Source organism: Neofelis nebulosa, chromosome 8 (genome assembly GCF_028018385.1).
Source record: "Neofelis nebulosa isolate mNeoNeb1 chromosome 8, mNeoNeb1.pri, whole genome shotgun sequence".
NCBI lineage: Eukaryota > Metazoa > Chordata > Mammalia > Carnivora > Felidae > Neofelis > Neofelis nebulosa.
In genome coordinates this window covers 40,272,447-40,298,220 of record NC_080789.1, presented here as the reverse complement: position 1 = coordinate 40,298,220, position 25,774 = coordinate 40,272,447, and the positions used below count along the sequence as shown (strand labels likewise).

General features: G+C 36.0%; 1 long non-coding RNA gene across 1 annotated transcript in view; it reads right to left on the bottom strand.

Annotated features, from left to right (window-relative positions):
* The window catches only part of LOC131519173 (uncharacterized), a 43,422-nt gene extending 31,673 nt beyond the window's left edge, over positions 1 to 11,749 (bottom strand). Inside the window, exon 1 of the long non-coding RNA XR_009265510.1 lies at positions 11,680 to 11,749. This is a non-coding gene — a long non-coding RNA (uncharacterized LOC131519173). The remainder of the gene's footprint in view (positions 1 to 11,679) is intronic.
* Positions 11,750 to 25,774: the final 14,025 nt, after the last annotated feature.

The following is a 25,774-nucleotide window of genomic DNA, read 5'->3' as shown; positions in this document are numbered from 1 at the left end:
CTTCATCCTTTCAAAAAGTCTGCTTCCTTACCTTTGTGATTTTTTTCACATTAGTTTGTTATTTTTTTCACACTACTTTGTTATTTGATTTACCAAGTAGTGACCATCCTCTCTAGCGCCTTTCATCACATTCTTTCAGTGATTTTATAAGATACAAGGATTCATGCTGAACATCAGAGACATAGCTCTAGAGCAGCTGTTGCTTCCTAAATCTCCTCTTGTTTTCTGATTGTGAAAATTCAAAGTTAAAAGTAGCCCATTGCATCTCTAAGCAATGTTCTAGTAACGCATTCACAAACACACAGAATTAGAGACTTCTATTTCCGTCAGGCTTCTAACTGATCTACTTTAGTACTCACTGTGATCCTGCAAGCACCTAGACCAGTACCTGGCCCATAGTGCATGCTATTATTTGTTGAACAAGGGAATTTGTGAAATGTGTAAGTGACTTTTAGATCAAGAACAAAGACGATATAAGTGCATTAATTAGGGAAGGTCATATAAAGTTAACTGATAACAGAAAGCATAACTGTTTATCTTTACATTTATCTTCTATAACTAGAATGTTCTCAAAATGGAAAGGAAAGAACAAATATTAAAAAGGAAATTAATCTTTGCACATGTCAGGATAGATCAGTCTATTCTGGAGTGAAATTAGAGCCTATAATTCTGGAGTCCAGTGTAGGTCTGAGACTCTCTTTGGCAGGAAACAGCTTTACAGGCTCTTTTCGTCTTGTGTTGCTGATATTTTAATTACATGGTGCCTAAGTTCACTATTGTAAGGAAGGGTGGGAAATTATATAGGGATTTTATAGTCAGAGTTATAAGATAAAAACAAATACATGGATGAATAGATGATAGATAGATAGATAGATAGATAGATAAATGGTTTAAGAGATAGGTGGATAGATAGATGATAGATGGATGGATAGATAGATAGATAGATAATGTCTCTCCACATCAGTCACATGGTTTAAACAGAGCCTCGAGGGAGGCTGGGGAATTTGTCAAACAGTATGCCTAGGAAGAGGAAATGGTGTGGTAAGCACTTTGGACTGTTTTCGACACAGTGCTCAAGGTAGATAGCCACGTTAACTGAAATCAAATCCCTAGTCCAAATTAATGGAACATCGTATTATATAAGGAATTTACATGTTTAATTGTGGAATCATTATGAGTAATCACATTTACATTTTGGGAAAAAAAAGAAGTGATGCTGAAAGAATTGAGGTGGGAAAAGTTTCCTCATATTTTGTTTTTAACAATTAAAAAAAAATTCAAAGTGGCAAACATAGATTTTCTGTAAAGCTCTAGATGAGATGATTAAACATAGTTTATGAACCTCCCAACAGTAAGAGGTGGTTGCTGGCAGGCCCACCTGAGCTCACTAAGAAATCAGCATAGGTGGTGGCATAATTATGTTTGCAAATGTGACCTGAGAAGGCTGACATGGACAGGGATGGAGTGGATGAAATATTTAAGGTTAGAGAACTGAACAGGGAGACAAAACCACTGCCCAACGTTCATATGAAAAGAAAACAGGGGTGTTGGTAGACTTTAAACTCAAGGTAAGTCAACAATGTGAAAACAGAATAAAGTGGTTAATTTGTTTTAGACTATACAGATAGATAAAATTTGGTAATAGGTAAAAAAGTGATAGATAAAATTAAAGAGTAATTAGTTGTTTATTAGCTACTATCAGGTCAAAATGTGATTCTACTTAATTTTTGACACTTGGCAAAGAGGAAAAGGGCATAATCATATTGTATTTCCTGACTCCTGCTTTCCACATTTTGTTTTCTTCTGTGGTATTTCAACAGTCTCTTAGGTAGGCTTGTTACTTCCAGCGCCAACTCTTTCCAACCTAAGCTCCACACTGGGAGGATATTTCTAAAGTATATCATCTGATTAGGTTATTCCCTTATTTAGAGTCCTTCACTTGTTCTACTTTTCTTTTTGTAGGATAAATTTTAAATTCCTTAGAAAGATGTGCAAATTATGGAACAGTGCACTATTATTTAAACAGTAGACTATGATTACTTAGTGGTTCCAAAATAAATTTCCTCTTTTGTGATGAACATTTCCTCTTTTGTGATGAAATTGTTTCTTTAGAAACAATTTAAAAAGACTGTACTAGAATCAAAATAGCCAAATAAATCACACATAGTATAAATACCTATAATTTTGTGGAACGTGATACACACACACACACGCACACACACACACACACACACACACACACAAATTTATCACGTAAATATATTTCTCACTACTGACTGCGGTAAAAAAAAAAAACACACACACACAAAAAACAATTACTTTGAATACCACTGCATAGTGGTTCAAAGCATGAACTCTGGGGCAAGATAACCCGAGCTCCAAATTCAGTTCTGCAATGTACTAATTGTGTAACTTTGGGCAAATTACTTAATATCACTGTGCTTCAGTTTTCACATCGTAACTAGGCAAAGAATAATATTTACCTTTGTGATTATTTTGAACATTAATAAGTATATATATTGTATGAAAAAGTACCTGATTCAAAGTATGTATTCAGTCAATGTTAACCCTATTGTTTGGACATTATGAGGCTACATTGTTTTAGTTAGTTTTGTTTTGCTTTTAAATCTGGCTCCTACTCTAGTCTATGGCTTTACCTTACTTGCCCTTCCCTACTCACATACTTTACTACAGCCTATTTGAATTACTTAACGTTACTTAACATAGAATCTCACAAGATTTTCTCTGAAGAAACTGGGGAAGAGAGAAGTAACATGCTTTGCCCAGATTCATGGAGGCAATTACTCTGGTGTGCTCGAGGCCAACATTCATGCATCTAAACACAATGTCGCATAGCCCATATTGCCTTCACTTTAATCATAATTCCAGCTATCTAAACAGCCATCATTCTTCCTTGTCTTTGTTGTGTATCTCTGACTAAAATTCCTAACTATTTCATTGTATATCTGTCTTTCACATTGGATTGTGCTTCCTATACTTGAAATGTTTTTCTTTCAAAAATTGTTTTGGAAAAGTCCTACGCAGCATTCTAGACTCTGCTCACAAGCATCCCTCTCTAAATGCAACGTCTAAATGCAGACACAATTAGTTACTATTTCCTATTAGTTACTTGTATTCCAAAAGTACTTTGTGATTTCCTTTAACAGTGTTTCAATTCCTGTTATGAGATGCCAAGGAACAGGTCACTACAATCAAGTTTGGGGAATGCTACGCACTATGACTTCTAGTCCTTCGGAAAATCACAAAATATATTAACAATTTAAAGTTCATAGAAGACCTGAAGGAAAGACGTCAATTTTTCTTTTGTTTTCCAGATTTGAAAAGTAAACTTTGAACCATTATTTTGGTGTAATGCTTATTAAGGAACCTCTTTTGAAGATGCTGCACAGTTAGTATTTATTCCCCTAAACTGGGATTCTGTTCAATGCCTACATTGAGTGTTGTAGTGGATCTTTGCTATTTTGGGTATCCAATGTTGGAATACATTTCCTGTTTTGGAATAACCCTTAAATATTTGGGAAACAGGATTTTACTCACCACCATGAAAACAAAAGGAGTTCTGTCATCTATTGAGGTCTGATGTCTTATTACCTATTTTTATCTGGGAGTTTGATACCTGAGGGAAAATTAGGAAGGTACAGGATATCTATTGCTGTTTTTGGCACATTCTGTGACTGCCAGTGTCCAGTAGCATTGGAGCCATTGTTTTCCTGTTTTACGTAGCTTTTACTGCACCAGAAAACAGCCACAAACATCCCAGTGGCATAAAACCAAAGCATTTGCCTCTTACTTGTGAGTTACGTGTTAATTGGGGCTCTGCTGATCTAGACTGTACATGGCTGGACTTGGCTCCAAGCCATGCCTAGTGTTTAGAATTTCTCCCTATCACTTACATTCTTCTGAGACAGTGGGATACCTGGCACATGCATGTCGGAGGCACATTCCAAGTGTTTGCTATTATCATGCCCACGGACATCCCATTGGCCACAGGAAGTCACATGGCTAAGCCCAAAATCAAGAGACTAGGGAAATACATTTTTTCTACCAAGAGACCACAGCAAGGATGTGAGTGTATAATGTTATCATAATGGAATGGAGAATTGAGAGCATAATGTAATCTGCCACATGTTCTATGCATATGTTTACATGGCTGACACTTAGTTGAGCCTTAAGTTCTTTGGTTCCTGCTGTAGAGTGTTTCTCCAGTCTTCCTATTAATTTGGTGAGCATCTTGATACCCTTTACCAAACGGTGACATTTCAAATTATGTGGCATCATATGGGCATGTGTGAGAGAGTCTTTGGCCAAAAAGATGAAATCCTCAGGTGATGTCAGGAGGCAATGTCCCACCCTGTACCTTAGTAAATCCAAATCCTGATTTATAAATCTTCTCCATGATACTTACATTCTCCCATCAAACATTTATTATAGGAAACCTTGATCATTACATAGGATATAATTTTTTAGGAATATAATTTAAAAATAATGAATGTCTTTATTAGGATGTAACTATTTCAGGTTTTTATTCCAAATTCCTTCTGTGTACTAACTTTTCAACCAATATTGTCACCAAAATACTCACTTTCATAAGTATGGTTGAAAGTAATGATATGTATGATTTTTTTCCCCTAGTAGGGACAAAACTTGGCAGAGGTGGGGGCCTCCAAATAATTACATTGGTAAGTATGAAATAGTTGAGTTTTAGCTAGCAGTAACGATTTTTTCCACAGATGTAATGTTCTTCCGGATCACTAGATGTAACTGGTACCTAGTTTATTAATTAATATTAATTTTTAATATATAAGAGCGTACTTCCACTTGAGGGCAGACAATACATATTAGATATCAAAAGAATGCTAGTCAACAACAGAATAACACACCCAAGACCTGGAATGAAGAAAATTTCCAGTATATGTGGGAAAAACAAGTAAGCCTGATGATTAGTCAGTATGAATTTTTCTCAGTGTTCTCCCTCTTCGTTAGAAATTTGAGCATTCAGGGTAATGCACCTGCACATCTGTGACTGCTAGAGAGAATTAAGTGAAAGCACTCCTGTCTATCCAAAAAGAAAATAGCATTTTAAACTACTTTGTAATGCAAGATAATGAGCTGATATGATTACAGGCTAATAGACTCCATTACAGCACACAATGCCACTCTGGGGTCAGTCTGATATTCCTCTTCTCTTACTCCAGAGGCCACTCTGCTACTATCTTGTCTCCCTGTTTTTACTTTTAGTGTGTAGATTTACTGCTATGTTGTGTGTTTAATTTTGTTAGAAGAAAAAAAAAAAACGCTTGGTAAATTCTGGTCTAAGCTGGTATTGGATGTCTGAAAAGTAAGTATAAAATCAATGCTTTGTAAGCTCCAGGAAAGAATATCGACTAGTAAGGAGATGCATGACTGAGACACACAGTCAGTGACCTACACTCATCACCAGCTGCCACAAAACAGTACTGCTTCTTCAAATTCCAGTTCTTTTTCCTGAAAGGAGTAATTTCTGTGGCAGATTCGATGTGCCATGGAAGCTGAATCAGTTAAGGTTTGGGCTTATTGAATGTAACTAAAAACCTAAATATAGCAGATTAAACAAAGTAAAGTTTATTTTTCTGTCAGGAAAGATGATTTAATTTTCGCTTGTATCTCATCATCCAGAGATTAGCCACCTGACCAATGCTCCCTGCAAGGTATTAATTTTTTAATTGGAAATATTGCCACATTCAACTAAATAGTAAAGACAAAAGGACAAATGGGTATAATAGCACACTTAGTCACATATCAAGTCCAATAACAACAGTCCTGGAAGCGAATGGTAAGAGAATTCCTCATGTTAAGACAGACAAACATAACCAGCAATTGGAATACAATCTCATTTAATAAGAAGAGTAGAGTACTACAGGTGACTGTAGAGCAGAGTACTTTGAACTGTCAAAGAATAATTATACCATACAGAGTTAAACAGGCAAAGAGGACATTATATAAGAGGATTGCAAGAGGTCAAAGAGATGGAACTAAACTCCATTGGAACAGAAGGTGGGAAACTTGCAAGCATTCTGGTGAGCTAAGGGGAAAGTACTGAAAGGCCTTGGTTTGAGGGGAGCTCAATCAGTTTGATCAGGCCATCTGTGTTTGCCAACTGATGCTTATGGAAGTCAGGCTTCTACCCTCCACAGAGACCGGGAGACAGCAAGCTATCTTGAGTACATTTTGAAGGGATGATTCCTCCTTCCTTCCTTCCTTCCTTCCTTCCTTCCTTCCTTCCTTCCTTCCTTCCTTCCTTCCTTCCTTCCTTCCTTCCTTTCTCTTTTCTTTCTTTCTCTTTCTTCCTTCCCCCTTCCCTTCCTTCCTTCCTTTCTCTTTTCTTTCCATTTCTTATTTGCCTCTCTCCTTCCTTCCTTCCTTCCTTCCTCCCTCCCTCCCTCCCTCCCTCCCTCCCTCCCTTCCTTCCTTCCTTCCTTCCTTCCTTCCTTCCTTCCTTCCTTCCTTCCTTCCTTCTTCCCTTACTCTTTCTTTCTTTCTTTCTTTCTTTCTTTCTTTCTTTCTTTCTTTCTTTCTTTCTTTCTTTCTTTTCTTTCTTTCTTTCCTTCCTTCCTTCCTTCCTTCCTTCCTTCCTTCCTTCCTTCCTTCCTTCCTTCCTTTTAGAGAGAGTATACAAGCAAGCAGAGCAGAGGGGCAGGGAGCAGAGAGAGAACCTTAAGCAGGCCCCACACCCAACATGGAGACCAACACGGGGCTCAATTGCACGACCTTGGGATTATGACCCGAGCAGAAATCAAGAGTCCTGTGCTCAACTGACTGAGCCACCCAGGCACCCCTGACTCCCAGTTTCTTGAAAAAGAATTCCTGGCTTATAAAAATGGCAACAGGCTGGGAGAAGATTTATATCTCAAAGGGGAGATACTATAAGAAAAAGAAGTATGGTTGGCTTATAGTCGGGAAGAAACTGGTTTAAAGTTTAGTCAAGCTAAGAGGAACAGGAATGTTAAGGACCTCTTGGTTAATCTCATTAATGTTGTTCAGGAACTCTAGACTATGAGGATGACAAAAAGTAGAGTAAACTTAAGTCAGTTTTTAAAAATTGTTCTTAAATTCTCTATCAATATACCCCCTTGCTGCCTGCACCTCAGGGCAGACTACTCCCACATCCCTCTTTCTCCCCAGCCTTTGCTATGTCACTACAGGTGAAATTAATTTTGTGGACCAGTCAATAAGAACTTTAAATACAGGTGTTTAATGTTCTGAAAGACACATTTGAAGTCATGGTATATATTAAAATGAATAAGAAATTAGGAAACAAAAGTTGGCAGAAATGAAATAAGAAAAATGTATATGAAGAAAAAGCACTTAGGCATATTGGAAATTAAAATTATATTCACTGAAATAAATATTTGATCATGCTCAATTGTAGAGAATTAGTGAACTGAAGAGAATAGTACCAGATATTCAGCACGTATGGACAGAAAAGGTAAGTGATTTGAAAGATAGCTTGAAAAGCTCAAACAATTTGAGCTTTTTGAATACAAGAATGGGGGGAGATAGTAAAGAAGCAATATTTAAGTGGAAAATACTGCACATGTTCCAAAATTAAAGACAAAGTTTCTCAGATTAAACGTTTATTGTAGGTAAGGACCAATAAACATCATAAAATCACATCTAAATATATTACATTGGAACCTGAGAACATTGGAGATACAGAGACAAATTTTGGAAAGTTAACAAAGTAAATTTAGGTTAACGGCAAATAAAACACATTAGATGATCAACAGATATAAAGAAATTAGTTTAAAAGGATGAGGGACAATAAATGTAAAACTAAAATACTGTAGCTTGATAAACTATAAATTATGAGCATGAGCAATAAAGGTATTTTGTAGTCATACCAGATTTAAGAAAGTTTACTAAAAAGAAAAGTACTTAAGGATTTTTTTTTGAAAAGCAAGTAAAACCAGCAAGCAAGAATGTTGAACATATACATTAATACAATATTTTGTATATGAATTATAAAATAATGATAATTTTGTACTTAAGAAAGTATAGCTGAAGTTTTCTACTACAATTGCAAAGCTAATTTTGTTCTTTTACACTACAAAATGTAAAATAACTTTAAATGCATTACCACTTATAATTTACAATTAAACAGGAATGTTTCAAAAGGATAACAAAAAATCAGAAACACAATATGTAGCTCCAAAAGCAGCAGATGAAAAGCGGGATGGAGGAGGGTGACAAAATTTTGTGAAGTCACCAAAAGGCAGAACGGGTAAATACAAAATTAATCATAATATAAGTGAGTCTTAAACTCATGTATTAGAAAATTGGTAGAAATGATTAGATTAAAAATTCAATGCCATTTTCCTTGTGTTCATAAAAAAATTAAGAGAATTTATGTAAACAAAACTACAGGAAAATTAAGCAAAATATTTTTAGATAAAAAACTTAAAATATAAAATTTAATAATTTTTCTCTATACTTAACCTTATTATACTATAAAATATTAAAAATACTATTCATACAATCAAGTTACATTGAAATAAATATAGCAATGTATGCAAGATTGTATACGTTTTAAAACATTGAGAAACATAAAACAATACTGCACTAAATGGAAATTATAAAATGGTTATGGACAGAAAGACTCAATACCTTGAACATATCAAATTGTCCTCAATAATGTATAAATTCAATGCAACTCCAATCAAAATTCCAGTAAAGATTTTCAAAGAACAGAACAAGCTGACCCAAAAAAGCATAGATATGTACAAAAGAGAAAGAACAGGTAAGGTAATTTCGAAAAATAACAAAATGTCATGATTTTCTTCCTGTAAGATATCAAAATATACTATTATAATGTCATAGTAATTAAGACAATTTAGTATAGACAAATATAGTGAAGGAACAGAATAGTTAGCTCAGAAACAGACTCTATAATTATTATATGGAAAGGTGAAAGAATGAATCACTGAAAAATAAAGCCAAGGTAAATTGGTCATCCAAATGAAAAAGAAAAAAAAAAACATTAAAGTAGATTCTGATCATGTTATATACATATGCATATGTACACACACACACACACACACACCACAATTTCTAACTGAACTTAAATCTTTGAGAAAATCTTGAAAGTTTTAGGAAAAAAAGAGAATATATTCATGATTTCAAGATAAGGTTTTATTTCTTTTAGAAAATGCCCCAATAATACACATCATTTTAAAAGCTGAATATTTTAATTAAAATGAAAGACTTTTATATCACAAAGAACACCCTGAATGAAAAGAGAGGCCATAAGTGGGAGAAGATATTTGAAATGCACAAAACCAGTAAAATAATAGTATCCAGAATGAATATAAATATTGTCAAATTATAAACATGCATGCTCCCAAAATAATAACATTGGGAAAGAGACAACTAAAAAATCCTGACAATCTGTAGAGCAAAAACCAGTTGACCAAGAAACTGTAAAAGTACAAAAAGAAGCTAAACCAAAAAGTAAACCATTGCAGTCATCCAATTGACTATGTTCAAAATGCTATGAAAAACAAGTACAAATTAGGAAATATTCATGAGAAATACCCTCATTGTGGATGGGTGTGTCCACTGGTAAGCAATTTCAAAGAGTAAATTGATAAATTAGGAAGTTGAAGAAACACATATCTTCCTACTCAGCAATTCCATTTATAGGTATATTCCTGTGAGAAATTCTTGAATGTATGCGTATATAATTACAGCATGTTTATAGTAATAAAAACTGGAAACATCCAAAATATCCATTACTGGAAGATTGAATAAGTCAATTTTAGTATGTTTATATATAGGGATATCAAACAGCATTTGATATGAATGAATTAGAGTTAAATATGTCAATATGAATACATTTCAAAAACATAAGATTGAACAAAAGAAACAAATTACAAAGTGGTAAGTATAATGTAATATTTATATAAAGATTGAGAATATGTCAAGCAAATGTATGTCTCACTTATGGATTAATTCATATGTAAAATAGTATAAAATACTGGAGAAGTTTCTAAAATTCCATTTGAGAGGAAAAACACCATTTAAGAAGGATTATACAAAAAGCTTTAAGCATATTTATCATTATTGTGGGTTGTGCTTTGTTCCCCCAAAATCCATACTTTAAAATCCTAACTTCTAGTACCTCAGAATGTGACCTTATAAGGCAATAGTAGAAATAGGGTTGCTGCAAATGTAATTACTTAAGAGGAGTTCATACTGAGTAGGGTGGTCCTCTAATGCAATATATCTAGCATCCTTATACTGGGAAAATTCAGATACACACACACACACACACACACACACACACAATACCATGTGAAGACTGGCTGCCATTACCTAAAGAACTACCAGAGCTAGAAGAGGGACCTGGAACAGATCCTTCCCTAGTGCCTTCACAGGGAGCATGGCCCTTCCAGCACCTTGATTGCAGATTTCTGGCCTCTGGAACTGTGAGGTAACAAATTTCTGTTGTTGAAGTGACTCAGTTTGTGGTAGCTTGTTAGGCAGCCCTAACAAACTAATACAGTCACTTTTTTTTATTTCTTGAAATTTATCTACAGCATGTACCAGAAACATTTAAAAATTGATAAAACTAAGTGATAATTATAAAGGCATGCCATATTATTCTCTATCCTCTTCTATGAACTTGAAAATGACATGAGTTTAATAAATAAAAGTAGATTGCAATCCTCAAAAACATAATTACTAAAATAGAAAAGGTGGGGCATCTGGGTGGCTCAGTCGGTTAAGCATCAGACTCTTTATTTCAGCTCAGTTCATGATCTCATGGTTGTGAGACTGAGCCCCGAGTTGGGCTCTGTGCAGAACCTGCTGGGATTCTCTCTCTCTCTCTGTCCCTCTCTTTCTGCCCCTCCTTCCTTGTGCTTTCTCTGTCTCAAAACAAATAAATAAATAAACTCATTAAAAAGGCATTTAAATAAGGAAGCTATAACGTGAATATTAAGAAATCAGTTTTATGGACAGCAAGAAATAAGTCCTAAACAGTAGTAAATACTGGAATTAGTACACCAAAAATCATTACAATTAAGAAAATTATTCTTTAACTTTAAAAAGAAAACTCCAAAGGGGCGCCTGGGTGGCTCAGTCGGTTGGGCGTCCGACTTGAGCTCAGGCCATGATCTCATGGTTCATCAGTTTGGGCCCCGCGTCGGGCTCTGTGCTGACAGCTCGGAGCCCGGAGCCTGCTTCAGATTCTGTGTCTCCCTCTCTCTCTGCCCCTCCCCTGCTCATGCTCTGTCTCTCTTTGTCTCAAAAAGAAATAAAAAAACATTTAAAAAAAAGCAAAACTCTGAAAAATCAAATTAATAAAAAGCTTTATAAGCAGAAAACATGTTAAGAAGACATTGATAGTGTCAAAATATACAGAGATGACTTTTTAAAGATTGATGATACAGTTATCAAAGTCATGTACTAATATATTTAAATATATTTGGAAGGAGAATCTTTTAAAAATTAAAACTCACCTGATATATATCCAAGAGAAAAATCCTAAAATCCTAATGTACACATGTGGAAAATATATATCATATAACTCATAAAGGAGGAAGTATACAATTTGAAAAATGATCGAAGTTCCACATCACATAAATACAAATTAAAATCATGAAATGTATTGTCACGTACCACTCTACTTCAAAGAAATCCAAACATCCAGGCATAGCAAGTGTAGGTGCTGCAATTGCATGGACCACTGCAAGAAAATGAAAGATGATAGAGGCTTTTGACATTTCCAAAGTAGAAACATCACTCTGAGCAAGTCCTCAGCACACTGTTCTGTATATGCTCCTTTACCTTTCTCTCCTACTAGACTGAGAACATCTTGAAAGCAACAATTTTGTTTTCGATTTGATATTCTTCAGCACTTAAAAAAAGAAAAAAGAAAAAATGCATATGGAAATGCATAATGGTGGCGATATTATAGGTAAAAATTAAGTCTATTACATGGTTAGGAAGGAAATAATTTTGCAGTATTTATCAAAATCCTTCCAAACATTCTCTTCTGCAATAAATCCATTTCTTGAAAACCAGTCTAAAGAAATAATCAGACACTTTTCCAAAGAAGACATCCAGATAGCAAACAGACACATGAAAAGGTGCTCAACACTGCTTGTCATCCGGGAAATACAAATCAATACCACAATGAGATACCACCTCACACTGGTCAGAGTGGTTAAATTAACAACTCAGGAAACAGCAGATGTTGGCAAGGATGTGGAGAAAAGGAAACCCTCTTGCATTGTTGGTGGGAATGCAAACTGGTGCAGCCACCCTGGAAAACAGTGTGGAGTTTCCTCAAAAACTTCAAAATAGAATTACCCCATGACCCAGCAAGTGCCCTCCTAGGAATTTATCCAAAGGATACAGGAGTGCTGAATCGTAGGAGCACACGCACCCCAATGTTTATGGCAGCACTATCAACAATAGCCAAATTATGGAAAGAGTCCAAATGTCATCAGCTGATGAGTGGATTAAGAAGGTGGTGTGTGTGTGTGTGTGTGTGTGTGTGTGTGTGTGTGTATCTATATATATATTTGCAAGCAATGGAATACTACTTGGCGATCAAAAAGAATGAAATCTTACCATTTGCAACAAAGTGGATGGAACTGGAAGGTTACTATGTTAAGCGAAATTAGTCAGAGAAAGATACCACATGATTTCACTTATATGTGGAACTTGAGAAACTTAACAGATGACCATAGGGGAAGGGTAGGAAAAATAAAAACAGAGAGGGAAGCAAACCATAAGAGACTCATAAATACAGAGAACAAACTGAGAGTTGATGAGGGTGGTGAAAATGGGTTATGGACATTAATAAGGAGGGCATTTGTTTGGATGAGCACTGGGTGTTATATGTAAGTGATTAGTCACTGGATTCCATTCCCAAAGCCAAGACTACACTGTATGTTAACTAACTTGTGAATGAATAAAAGAATAATAATAATAATAATAATAATAATAAAGAATCAGAAAACATAGGATTTTATCAAATATGCTCAGTTGTGATAGTAAAAAACTAGAAATCACCTAAATGTTCAGCAACTGGAGAATTATGTAAATTATATCACACATGTTATTCAATCCTTTAAATAAACCTGATCAAGAGATTTAGTAACGTAGAAAAATCACAGTACATCGTGACTCAGTTTCCCCAATTTTATAAAGCGAATAATAACTATGTAACCAAAAATCAGAGAAGGGGAACACATGCCAAAATATGAAGAATGTATATCTTTTTTTTTTTTTTTTTTATAATTTTTTTTCAACGTTTTTTATTTATTTTTGGGACAGAGAGAGACAGAGCATGAACGGGGGAGGGGCAGAGAGAGAGGGAGACACAGAATCGGAAACAGGCTCCAGGCTCCGAGCCATCAGCCCAGAGCCCGACGCGGGGCTCGAACTCACGGACCGCGAGATCGTGACCTGGCTGAAGTCGGACGCTTAACCGACTGCGCCACCCAGGCGCCCCTGAAGAATGTATATCTTAAAGTGGTGGACTCCACTTTTATTCTCTTGTTGCTATCGTTATGCATTTTCCAATTTTTTTTAAAATCATGCATTGTATTACAATTATGAAGCACACTTTTAAGATGTTTTTTTTTTTCCTTTTCATTACTGTTAACCTTTGTCTTGTTGCAAACTGGTTTGATTCAACAAGTATTGTTAAAAAACCTACATTGCACTTGGCAAAAAAAAAAAATTGTTAAGGAAAATCAATATGACAGGAACCCATGAGACACCATGCTTGCAATCTAGTTAACATAAAGGCAAAAAGGTATCAAAAGTAATTTTAAGGGCTTATCATCTCTTGCCTGATCTATTATAACAGATTCATACTACATCTCTTGCCTCCTGCTATACTGCTCTTAAGTTTATCTTCTGCACTGTTGCCAGAATGTTCTGTCAGAAACACAGATTTCATCCTGCCCTTGTCTTCCTAAACTTATTTGGTTCCCCCTTTGCCTGAAGCACTCGTTCTCAACCATGACTGCGCATTAGAATCACCCTGGTAAGCTTTAAAAAATGTCCGGTGCCAGCCTTTCCTCCCCACTGTGATGCTGAGTTTCTGATTTAATTATTCTTGAGTGGGGCCCAGGCAGCAACATTTTTTAAAGCTCCCTAAGATTAAGTACCTTATGATGGCATATAATGATTGTGGCTATCTTTCTAGTCCCATTTCTTACCTGTTCTCTAAGCAGACTCGGGATTGTAGGCTGTCTCTTGAATATGACATACTATTTCACAACTGTGTGTTTATCTATGATTTTCCTTCTCCCTGGAATGAACTTTCTTTCCTTATAAAGTGGAATTCCCCTAGTCACCCTTGTCACTCTTTAAAATTCTATTGAAACAGTCCCTTGCTAAGTAAACCTTCTCTGATACCCTAAGGCAGTTAGATGCCCCTACCCACTTTGTTTTAAAGAAGCCCAAACACAGCCAGACCTGAAGAGATTAGGTGCTGCTGCAGGGTGACTCATTAAAGAAATAGAATGTGACAGGATTTTGACATTTTAAATGTAGAACCATCACGTGATAGAGACCTTGGTACACTATTTGGTAAATGTCCCTTTAGGCTGTCTCCTCACACTAGAGGGAAAGCTTCTTAAAGGTAAGGATTTTATCATGTTCCTCTTTTTAATTCTTAGCACTTAGTTCAATGTCAGGCAGTTTCTAGATTTTCAAACAATGTTGTTGCATGTAAACATAAGAAATAACTAATCTGGTGTATGATAAATGCCAAATATATGGCACAGAACAAATATGGTAGGGATTCAAAACAGAGCAAGTTTCCTGAACCAACTTTTCACTGCATCACAGTGCATGGGAAGCTTTGGGTTCATGCAGACCAGAGTGCCTCTTGCTAGCTGTGTGTGTGAACAACTCACCTAACCTTTCTAAGTCTCCACTTCTCCAAGTGTAAGGAAAATCATTTCTGTTTCATTGGGTTGTCTATAGCCCATAATATGCCTGAGAGATACAAGTGGTCAAGGAATATTGGTTCCTACCCCTCTCCTTCATTGTTTACACTATTAGAATTGATACTTTCTCAAGAAGATATTTGCTCCTAGGAAGCAGAGAGGACTTTGGTGCTATTTCATAGATAGAACAGTGCTGAGTGCAAACCATGTTCTCAATAGATCGTTTTTTAATTAAAGGAGAAATTATATAAAGCTAAAGGCTGGGTTGCATTGCATATATGAAAATGTAGCAAGATGGTGAGAAGCCTACTGAAAATAAAAGAGGTGAAGCATTAACAAAGTAGAAAGTAAAGTTATTAAGGCAGGGGTGCTAGAAGTCAACTCAGTGAAGTAGGTGTCTCAGGTAAGGAATTCAACAGAAGAGGGACTAGAAAGTTTGCTTCAGTTTTGAAATTTTATATAATGGGGAGGCATAGAAGCATTGGAGAAGACCATGACACGTTCTTCAGCTCAAGATTCAGAATTGTTCCCCAGATTTGAACAGAGTGAAATAGAAAAGTTGTTTGAGAATAGAAGTTGATTTTAAGCATTTTGTGATTTTATTTTTTTATTTCTATTTTCTAAATGTCTTTAAATTCAGGTTAGCTACTATACTAGTATTGCTTCAGGAATAGAACCCAGTGATTCATCACTTATATATAACACCCAGTGCTCATCCCAACAAGTGCCCTCCTTAATGCCCATCACCCATTTAGCCCATCCTTCCACCCAACACCCTTCCAGCAACCCTCCACTTGTTCTTTAAGAGTCTCTTATGATTTTCCTCCCTCTCTGTTCTTGTCTAATTTTTCCTACCATTACCCTTTGTTTATCTGTTTTGTTTCTCAAATTCCATATGTGAGTGAAATCATATATTGGTCTTTCTCTGACTGACTTATTTCACTTAGCATAACATACTCCAATTCTATCCATGTTGTTGCAAATGGCAAGATTTTATTCTTTTTGATCACTGAGTAATATTCTATTGTAGATATATGTCACATCTTCTTTATTCATCAGCCGATAGACATTTGGGCTCTTTTCATAATTTGGCTATTGTTGATAGCACTGCTATAAACATTGAGATGTATAATACACCTTTGAATCAGCATTTTTGTATCCTTTTGGTAAATACCTACCCTTTCATGCTTAGTAAATAATAAATATTATGATCGCTAATCACAGATGTGAAATAGTCCTGAAGTAGAGTAACATCAAAAGAAATAAACATGAAGCGTGGTATGCAATTATTATTACATGACAAATCAATAGATAACTATAGAGAAAGACATAAAGAGCATGCATATTAAGAAATACAATACAATCGAAAATGAAATGAAAAATTGAGAACCTGAGAATTCAGAAATTTTATATTCAGCATTAGACACGTGGTCATGGTATGTCCAAATATAAAAGCCCAGTAGGCATTTGGAGAGGTGGGACCGGATGGACTCATAATTATATAATTGTTGCAGACATGATAGGTTACAAGATTAGAGCAGATGAAGACATTCTGGCTCAAAATATGAAAAGGAACTGAAAAGGCAAGGCAAGGAGAAAAAGAACAAAGAAAAAGAAGACCAAAGTTGCCTCCTTCAGAACAAGCTACTATGTGTTAGGAGCCCAAGAAAAAACATACAATCTTGTATGTGAAACAATCTTGTATGTTTCGTATAACTTTAATGTTTTGCTTTGTTTTGTTAACAAGGAACAAGATTCAAGGAAAAGTTAAGTCCTCTCTGGATCCATTTAAGGCAATCATTTTATTTTATTTTTTTTCTTCTGTTAAAATAATTTTATTGAGACCTAATTCATATAGTTCACTCTTTTAAAGTATACAATTCAGTGGTTTTATTATATTCACAAAATTGCGTATTAATCACTGATAACTAATTCTGGAATATTTTTATCACCCCCTAAATAAACTCTATACCCAACAGAATCATACCCTTTGTCCCTTTTCCTCAGCTCCTACTTTCTGTCTCTATAGATTTGCCTATTCTAGACATTTCGTATCAATAGGATCATATAGTATTTAGTCTTTGTGGCTTCTTTGACTTAGCATGATGTTATCAAGTTTTATCCATGTAGCGTGTATCAGCATTATTCCTTTTTCATGGTTGAATAATATTCTATTGTATGGATATACATATATATGCATATATATATACACACATACATTTTCTTTATCCATTCATCAGTTTGTGGACATTTCAATTTTTTGGTTATTATGAAGAATGCTGTTATGAACATTCCTGTACAAATCTTTCTGTGGATGTATGTATTCATTCACCTTGGTTATATACCAAGGAGTGTAATAATTGGAGTATTTGGTAATTTTATGCTTAACATTTTGAGTAAATGCCAAACTTTTTAAAAAAATGTTCACTCATTTTTGAGAGAGACAGAGCATGAGTGGGGGGAGGGGCAGAAAGAGAGACGCAGAATCCAAAGCAGGCTCCAGGCTCTGAACTGTCAGCACAGAGCCTGACGTGGGGCTCAAACTCATGAACACGAGATCATGACCTGAGCCAAAGTTGGACGCTTAACCAATTGAGCCACTCAGGCACCTGCAAACTGGTTTTCAAAGTGGCTGCACTGTCTTACATTTCCACCAGCAATATTGGAGCATTCCAATTTCTTCACATTCTCACCAAAACTTGTGTCTTTTTGATTGTGGCCATCTCCTAGTGAACATCTCCTTGTGGATTTTATTAGCATTTCCCTAATTACTAATGATGTTGAGCACCTTTGTATGTGCTCATCGGCCACTTGTATATCTTCTTTGGAGAAGTATCTATTCGAATCCTTTGCCCATTTTAAAATCAAGCTGTCTCTTTATTGTTGAATTCTAAGAGTTCTTTATATATTCTTCATACTAGACCCTTATCAGACATACGGTTTGCCAATATTTTCTCCCACTCTGGGTTGTGTTTTCATTTTCTTGATGGTGTCCTTTGAAGCCCAAAGCTTTAAATTTTGATTAAGCCCACTTTATTTTTTCGTTTATTGTTTATGCATTTGGTACCATATCTAAGAAATATTTGTCTAGTCCAAATTTATGAAGGATTACACCCAAGCTTTCACCCAAGAGCTTTATAGCTTTCATTCCTACACATAGCCAGGGGTGTGTTTGCCTCTGAAATGGATGCAGCATTTAGAATGTAAATATTCACTTACTTCATTTGTTAGTATGGTACTCTTACATTTAACTGTGCCTGACTTTCCCCCATCTGAAGAGTATCTGTTCTACAATCTTTGGAGAACAAATCTGCCCCCTTCGGCCAGGATTGGAGAGGGAAAGACATCCAGCTACAGGGAGTAGGGGCAGAATTGAGGCACTACCAACTTGAGCAAACTGTTAATGAATGCATCTCTTCGTAGCCCCTCTTCCACCATTGCCTCACAGGCACCAGGTGTGAGGTGTTACTCATTAAGATTTTCAGGTGTTAACTTCTATAGTATAAATTGGGCTGTTTTCGAGTTTTCTCTGTAATTGCTTTGGGATCCAGCGCTGTGAGGACTGGTGAGTAAGTTGGTTCTTTTCTATTTACTTTTCAACTTTAAAAAATCATGCTGTTTTATTGTTTGGAAGCAAGGAATACCATTCTTTCACTGGGAGAAGTGTCTTTATTTGTCTCTTTCTTGTGTCAAAATCTCAGAAAAAGCCAAATTTAAATCATCAAATCAATAATATTTAGTAAGTTTATTGTGCATATGAGAACAGTTCATGAACTGGAAGCTTCCAAAAATAAAAACTGATGTAAAGCTTAGGGGCATGAAGTTACAGGATGGATTATAAAGTGAAAATGAGGAAGTTGTTTTAATCTTTACATGATTATCAGTGGGGGTTTCTAGATGGTAAGGGATTGGTTAAAGTGATTATCTCCTACCATTTTTAGGAAGATGATTTAAATTTTTTTTTTATGATGGTTAGAAGTATTTACAAGAAATAACTTGAGTTTTGCTTATGTTTATGAAATAAGCTCAATTTAGTTTTTACTTATATGTGTGGCTTAAATATTTTTGTCCGCTCCGGGAATTCTCAAGTCTGGTCTCCATTTTGTACTTAACACTTGAAGCAAAGTCAAGCTGTGCTACGTGATCCGCCCCCCCCTCACTTTAGTTCTGTCTACTTAATAATTGGTGTCAGTTTCTCTACCATTTTGTTACTATATTTTCTGACATTGTGGTTTCCAAAGTGGTGGTGAATCATTTAAAAAAAAAATTGTCTTTATGGAAATCTTAGTGATAAAGGTTGTGTTAGAAACTCCTAGTCAGAGACCGTTTTGAACCAGAAACTATTGATTTTGTTTAGAAAATTGTGTGAGCTGATGGGATGAAAAAAAAAAAAAAAACTGAAGTCGGGGACGCTGGTTTTGGATATTCTTCTCCTGAAGAGAAAAAGCCTTTCACCACATTAAAAAAAATTTTTTTATTGCTCATTTATTTATGAGCGACAGAGACAGAGCATGAGCAGGGAAGGGGCAGAGAGAGAGGGAGACACAGAATCTGAAACAGGCTCTGGGCTCTGAGCTGTCAGCACAGAGCCCGACGCGGGGCTCAAACTCATGAACCGTGAGCTCATGACCTGAGCCGAAGTCGGATGCTTAACCGACCGAGCCACCTGGGTGCCCCTCACCACATTTTTTAAAAGTGACTTTTCCCATCACCTGAGGCTTATTTCAGTATATCCAGGTAAGCACACCAAACAGGTGTTTAATGAATGTGCTTAGGCAGCTACTTTTCTGAGTGCTTCTCTTACAGCAACACTCCTTAAAAGAAATGTCTACACAGTTTACCGTGCTCACTCCCCGGAAAATAGCACTCAACTCTATGTGTCTAAAATAGAATCAATAAGATGCTGGATCCAAAACTTATAATTCTTAAGTTTGCACGTATTTAACCAACTACCACTTGGAAGCCTAGTGGGTCTGAAAAAAAAAAATCTTAATTAAATCCACCTACTTCATCTTTTCCAGACAGAAAATGTTGTTTCTGTCTCCACAAATGACTCCCATTTGCCTTGCTTCTCAGATCCAAGTCCTAAGAGCCTTTTGTTTTTTATTGAAGTATATTAGACATAACACCATAATAGTTTCAGGTGTACAACATAATTTCATATTTGCATATATTGGGAAATAATTAACATAATAAGTCTAGTTAACATACAACACCATATATAGCAAATGAACCCCTTTCATGTAAAACCTGGGCACTTTCTAATGGCTGCTTCTGCCCTGGGCTCTGGGGTGAGTGTGTACCATTGAGTCTGTGCGCTACCTTTAAGAGGTGTGCCTCCATTTCCCACAGCCCCACGGGTCTCATGAGCGTAACCCCCACTGGATTTCAAACTATACGCTGTGGGTGCTCATCTCTCAGGTGCAGGTTTTAAAAGTTGGGGTGCTTGATGTGGGATATGAAAACTTAGCTCTTCAGAGAGAAGCTCCAACTTTTAAGTTCCTTCCTAATTATGGGTCAATGTGCTGGGTGGAGGCAATGTGGGGCGGGGGTGAGTTTATAGCAAAACTGTGTCTCAGCCCTTTCTATCCACCTTGACGTGGTTTTATTTTCAGTTGCCCAATAGGAAGGAGTTGCTCCACTAGTTTTCAGGGGTTTTTGTTGGTCTGTGTGCAGAGGAAATCGTTGGTATGTGTCTGTGGGAGATGAATTCAGGACCTTCATACACTGCCATTTTGAACCGGAACCTAAGGCAACAATTTTAGAAGATAATTTGTTAAAATGGTTTCCCATCATGTGTGTTTGCTGCTTGAGCATGAGACTTTGTAAGATTATTTCTGTTCCACTTCCCAAAACCACATACCAATTGTGTGTATTTATATGGGTAAAAGAATGACATTTCTTAAGTTTATCTCTGATAAATGGGTGGGTTATAATTACATAGACGTTTTACCGAATAATTTATAGATACTATATGGTAAATTTCATGTTATATACATGAAATTAAATGGCAGCAGTGTTGCTTTAATCTAAAGTAATCCTACTTTAAAAGCATCATTTTTCAGCATTCTTCCATCTGTGACTTTGATCTGGATGAACTGATGAGCATTCTATCCCTTACAAATTAATGTCCAATTAAAAGCTCCTGGAAATATGGATGTTGATCATTTTCATCAGGAACCATGAAATAGCAAATTTCCTTTAGTACTTGAATGTGATAGAAATTCATAGATTTCCAAACTTAGAGAATTTTTTAAATAAAATTCAAAGCCAACAAAACAACTAGATAAATTACTTTTATGGTAACTTAAACAGAAATCTTTTCTGTGCACATTTTCGTGCCAACCCTGAAAATGAAATGCCTAGACCTTTCCTAGAGGAAGAGATACTCTAGTCTATTGTTTCCTTTCTTTTTTTTTTTCCAGAAGGCTGTATCCTTTTAAAAATGAAATACATTGTAAACACCCCAATATTACACATTGTTTTTTAAACTAACAAAAAAGGGCAATGGAAAATTCCAAGCCTGCAGATTACACAACTCAGACTGTGTCCAAAAATTTCTTAAATAATAGAAAATGAAAAGATAGAGGTAGCAAGATAATTTTTTTTTTCGAATTGTGCAGTGTGTGCAGCCCCTGTTGTGTGAAAAATGGGCTGGAAGTTACTTTTGACAAACACAAGGACTCGTGCTTAAATGCCAGAAGACTCTGCTGGTCTCCCTACAGTAATGCAGTTAGCTGACAGATGTTAAACAAAGCTCTCTTATTCGGGGACTTCTTACTGACAGGCTTCATAAATACCTTTTCCCCCCAAAACAAAAGACAGAGAAAAACATGGAAGATTGTTTTGCAATTGATATGTGATAATGCTGCCAGTCCTAATCCCAGATCCTTGAGAGTGTTGGTCCTTCAACTATCAAAGTTTAATCCTAGGACTTTGTTTAACATACGTGCAAGTCACTGGTGAATCAGTTAACTAGGTAACTGCCTAAATTTTGAGACTGAAGACTCCTGTAGCAAGATCCCATTGTAAAACGTTGGAGAATTAAGGCAAAATAATCCTAATGATTTTAATTAAACCTCTATTTTCATTAAGTGAACAGATAGATGCCTGCAGGCAGTAACCTTTTTTTTTTTTTAATTGAGGTATAATTGACATTAGTGTAAGGTATACAACATAATGATTCAATATAGTATATGTTGTGAAAGGACAATTAGTCTAGTTAACACCCATCACCGTACATAGTTGCAGTTTTTTTTTCTTGTGATAAGAACTTTTAAGATTTAATCTCTTAACTTTCAAATGAGCAATATATTATCATTAACTGTAGTTGCCATGATATAGATTACATACCCATGACTTATTGTTTAACTGGAAGTCTGTACCTCTTGAACCCCTTCACCCATTTTGCTCACCCCTCTATCTCCTGCCTCTTGCATCATCCCCGATCTGCTTTTTAAAGATTGTACATATAAGTGAGATGATATATGTCTTTCTAGGACTTATTTCACTCAGCATAATACTTTCAAGATCCATCCATGTTGTTACGTATGGCAAGATTTTATTCTATTTTATGGATGAGTAATATTCCATTATGTGTATATACTACAACTTGTGTATCCATTCATCCATTGATGGACACTTAGGTGCTTTCCATGTCTTGGCTCTTATAAAATAATGCAATGAATATGAGGGTGCATATATCTTTATGAATTATTTTTGTTTTATTTGGATAAATACCCAGAACTACAAGATCATGTGATAATTCTATTTTCAGTTTTTTGAGGAATCTCAATACTGTTTATCAGAATTGTTGCATCCATTTACATTTCTAGAAATGGTGCACAAGGGTTCTCTTTTCCACATCCCCACTAACACTTGTTATGTATTGCTTTCTATAATAACCATTCTAACAGGCATGAGGTGATACTTTATTTTGGTTTTGATTTGCATTTCCCTGTGTGCGATATTGAACATCTTCTCGTGGACCTGTTGGCCATCCGTGTGTCTTTGGGAAAAGGTTTACTCAGATCTCATTTTTTGACTACGATTGTTTGGGATTTTTGTTCTTGAGTTGTATGAGTGCTCTACATATCACAAAGTATTCTTCTAAGTTCCATAGCTATGAGATTTCTGAGAGATTCCCATCAACCCTCTCTGTGTTGGTACCTTCCAGTTCTTACCACACATGGTCCTCTTATATATGTCCAAATTAATGTCAGTGTTTAATGGGATCCTACTTTCAAAGTGCTGTCACAGGGATCCAAAACCTGTCTCCCTCACACCTTTCCCAGAGAAGGTAATGTCATAGAGTAAGTTCTACTTTTAGCCAAGTGAAAAGGAACAATGATTTCCTCTTTCTTAAGAAAGAAGCCATCTGGATGGAGGATGGAAAGAGTGAGGAGGAAAGCTGTCCTCGCTTCCTCATGGCTTTTGGAGCCCACTGCACTGAGGCCTGTAAGAGGAGCCCTGATGTGTCACTTGCCTCCCACACATCCCCAAATGGTTTTCTTAAATTTGCAAAGCAGACATCTTTCATTTAATTTTCCAAGAAATGAAGTTTGAAGTCAGCTATAAGCAGTCTTGGGTGTCTGCTTTTTGTTTGAAGAAAAACAATCTAGAATTTTTGTCTTTGAAAATATAGTCTATTATTTTTAAGTGTTTTACTTCTGTCTCAAGAAACTGGACCCCTGAGCAAACCTAGAGTGAATTGAGGCTGAACTAGTTAAATATTAGAATGTGTGGAAACACTTCTTCTTTATTTTACATTGCTGATTTTATTAGCAAATGCCGTAAATTTCCAATAGAGAAAAAATAGCAATAGGAGAAAGAGTCTATAGTAAAACTTGTACAATTCTGTAAATTTAGTGTTTGGCAAAAGGCTTGCTGGTACAATTCCTATTTGAAAAATCTGAGAGAAGACAATCAGGCTTGGAAAAATAAACAAAATATCTCAGTAGAGTCAGAGTCTGCTAGCCTTGATTCCATAATGTGGAAGCAAGAGTAAGAGCACATACTGGAGTCGAGGTTGAAATAATTGATCTAAGACTCTTAAATACAGAGAACAGACTGAGGGTTGCTGGAGGGGTATTGGGTGGGGGGATAGCCTGAATGGGTGATGGGCATTAGGGAGGGAACTTATTGGGATGAGCACTGGGTGTTATATGTAAGTGATGAATCACTAAATTCTACTCCTGAAATCATTATTATACTATATGTTAACTAACTTGGTTTAAAATAAAATTAAAAAAAAATTAAAAAAAAAAGAAATAATTGATCTATATCCTCAAGTTACCACTGTTGAATATTTACTAAAGGTCTTAACATCCCCAAAAGCCATATTGATTTTTTTCCAGAAAATTTCTAAGTGTCTTACTTCCAAGAAGACTGAAGTGACAAGGTAGCAATAATGCAAAGACAAGACTGTTTTCCCTTCGTTAACGACCCCTAAATCTTAAGTGAGATTTAAGAGTAGTAACTCCCTGCTTAGCCTCACACTCTCCTTATAACTTTGTAACCTGAACTCATTCCCACTAAGAACTATAAAGACACTGCTTTTACTGCTTCCCTACATTGCCCATCCAGAGTCTCACACTAGAAAAAGAAAAACTTCAAAGAATCATAGCAGTTTTGAGTACCCACCCCCCAAAAAAAAAACACAAGGTAAAGGGGAAGTAGAGAATGTAATTTGGGTAAAGCAAGCTGAGAGGGACAGTCCTTCCTATCCTATCCCTGAAGAAAGAAAGATAGTAGCTACTATGGGGCACCTGGGTGGCCCAGTCAGTTAAGGACCTGACTTCAGCTAAGGTCATGATCTCATGGCTCATGAGTTTCAGCCCTGCATAGGGCTCTGTAGTGACAGCTCAGAGCCTGGAGCCTGTTTTGGATTCTGTGTCTCCCTCTCTTTCTGCCCCTCCTCCCTCCCTCCCTCCCCCTCGAAAAAACAAACAAACAAACAAAAAAGATAGTAGCTACTATGAACCAAGATCTTCAAATTCTATTGTAGACTATGCTTATTAGTTGAGCTTTGTGAGCAAAGGGTTTAAAAAGTCCAGTATACATGAGGATGATCTCTGGTCTCTTCTCTGGTGGCAAGTTCTGAAAAGATGGTGGAGAAATCCAATAGGGATAGGGAAGGTTTTTTGCTTTGAGAAGCCAAGCTCTTTTGTCTGTCTTTCCTCTTCTACCTTTTCTTCCTATCCCCCCAACTTCTCTTCTTTGATTCCCATACTGCCTCCAAAATAGAATGGCTCTTGAAGTTTTTCTCTAGGCCTTGGGGAGGAATGCTCTGGTTAGTTTTCACTCCCCTCTGTTTACTTTTTAAGGGGAAGGCAAGCAAGTTCATTCGGGCAAGTCTGTTTCACTAAGGAATTGCTTTAAGATTTGAAGATAGAGCCTCAGCTTGGAATAAAAACCTTTCTGTGCGTACTTTACCCATGATTGTTTTTTACTTGGGAACCTCATGTAGAAGTGGGGTTGATCTGGAACAAGTGTAAATAGCATAACTCAACTTTAGCTCCCACCTGATGACATTTGTACCTGACTCTTGTTTTGAGCTTCTCTAATTTGCCTTTGTTTATTAACATTATTCCAATTTACTAACCTTATTTGGCTCATTCGTATGACCAAAATAATGAATTGAATTGAGAGAATATAAAATAATCCTACTTATGATGAAATTGTAACCTAGTTGAGAAGATTGAACATACAGATATATATATCTACACATATATATACATATATATACATATATATATATATATATATATATATATATATATATATATATAAAGCAATAGTAT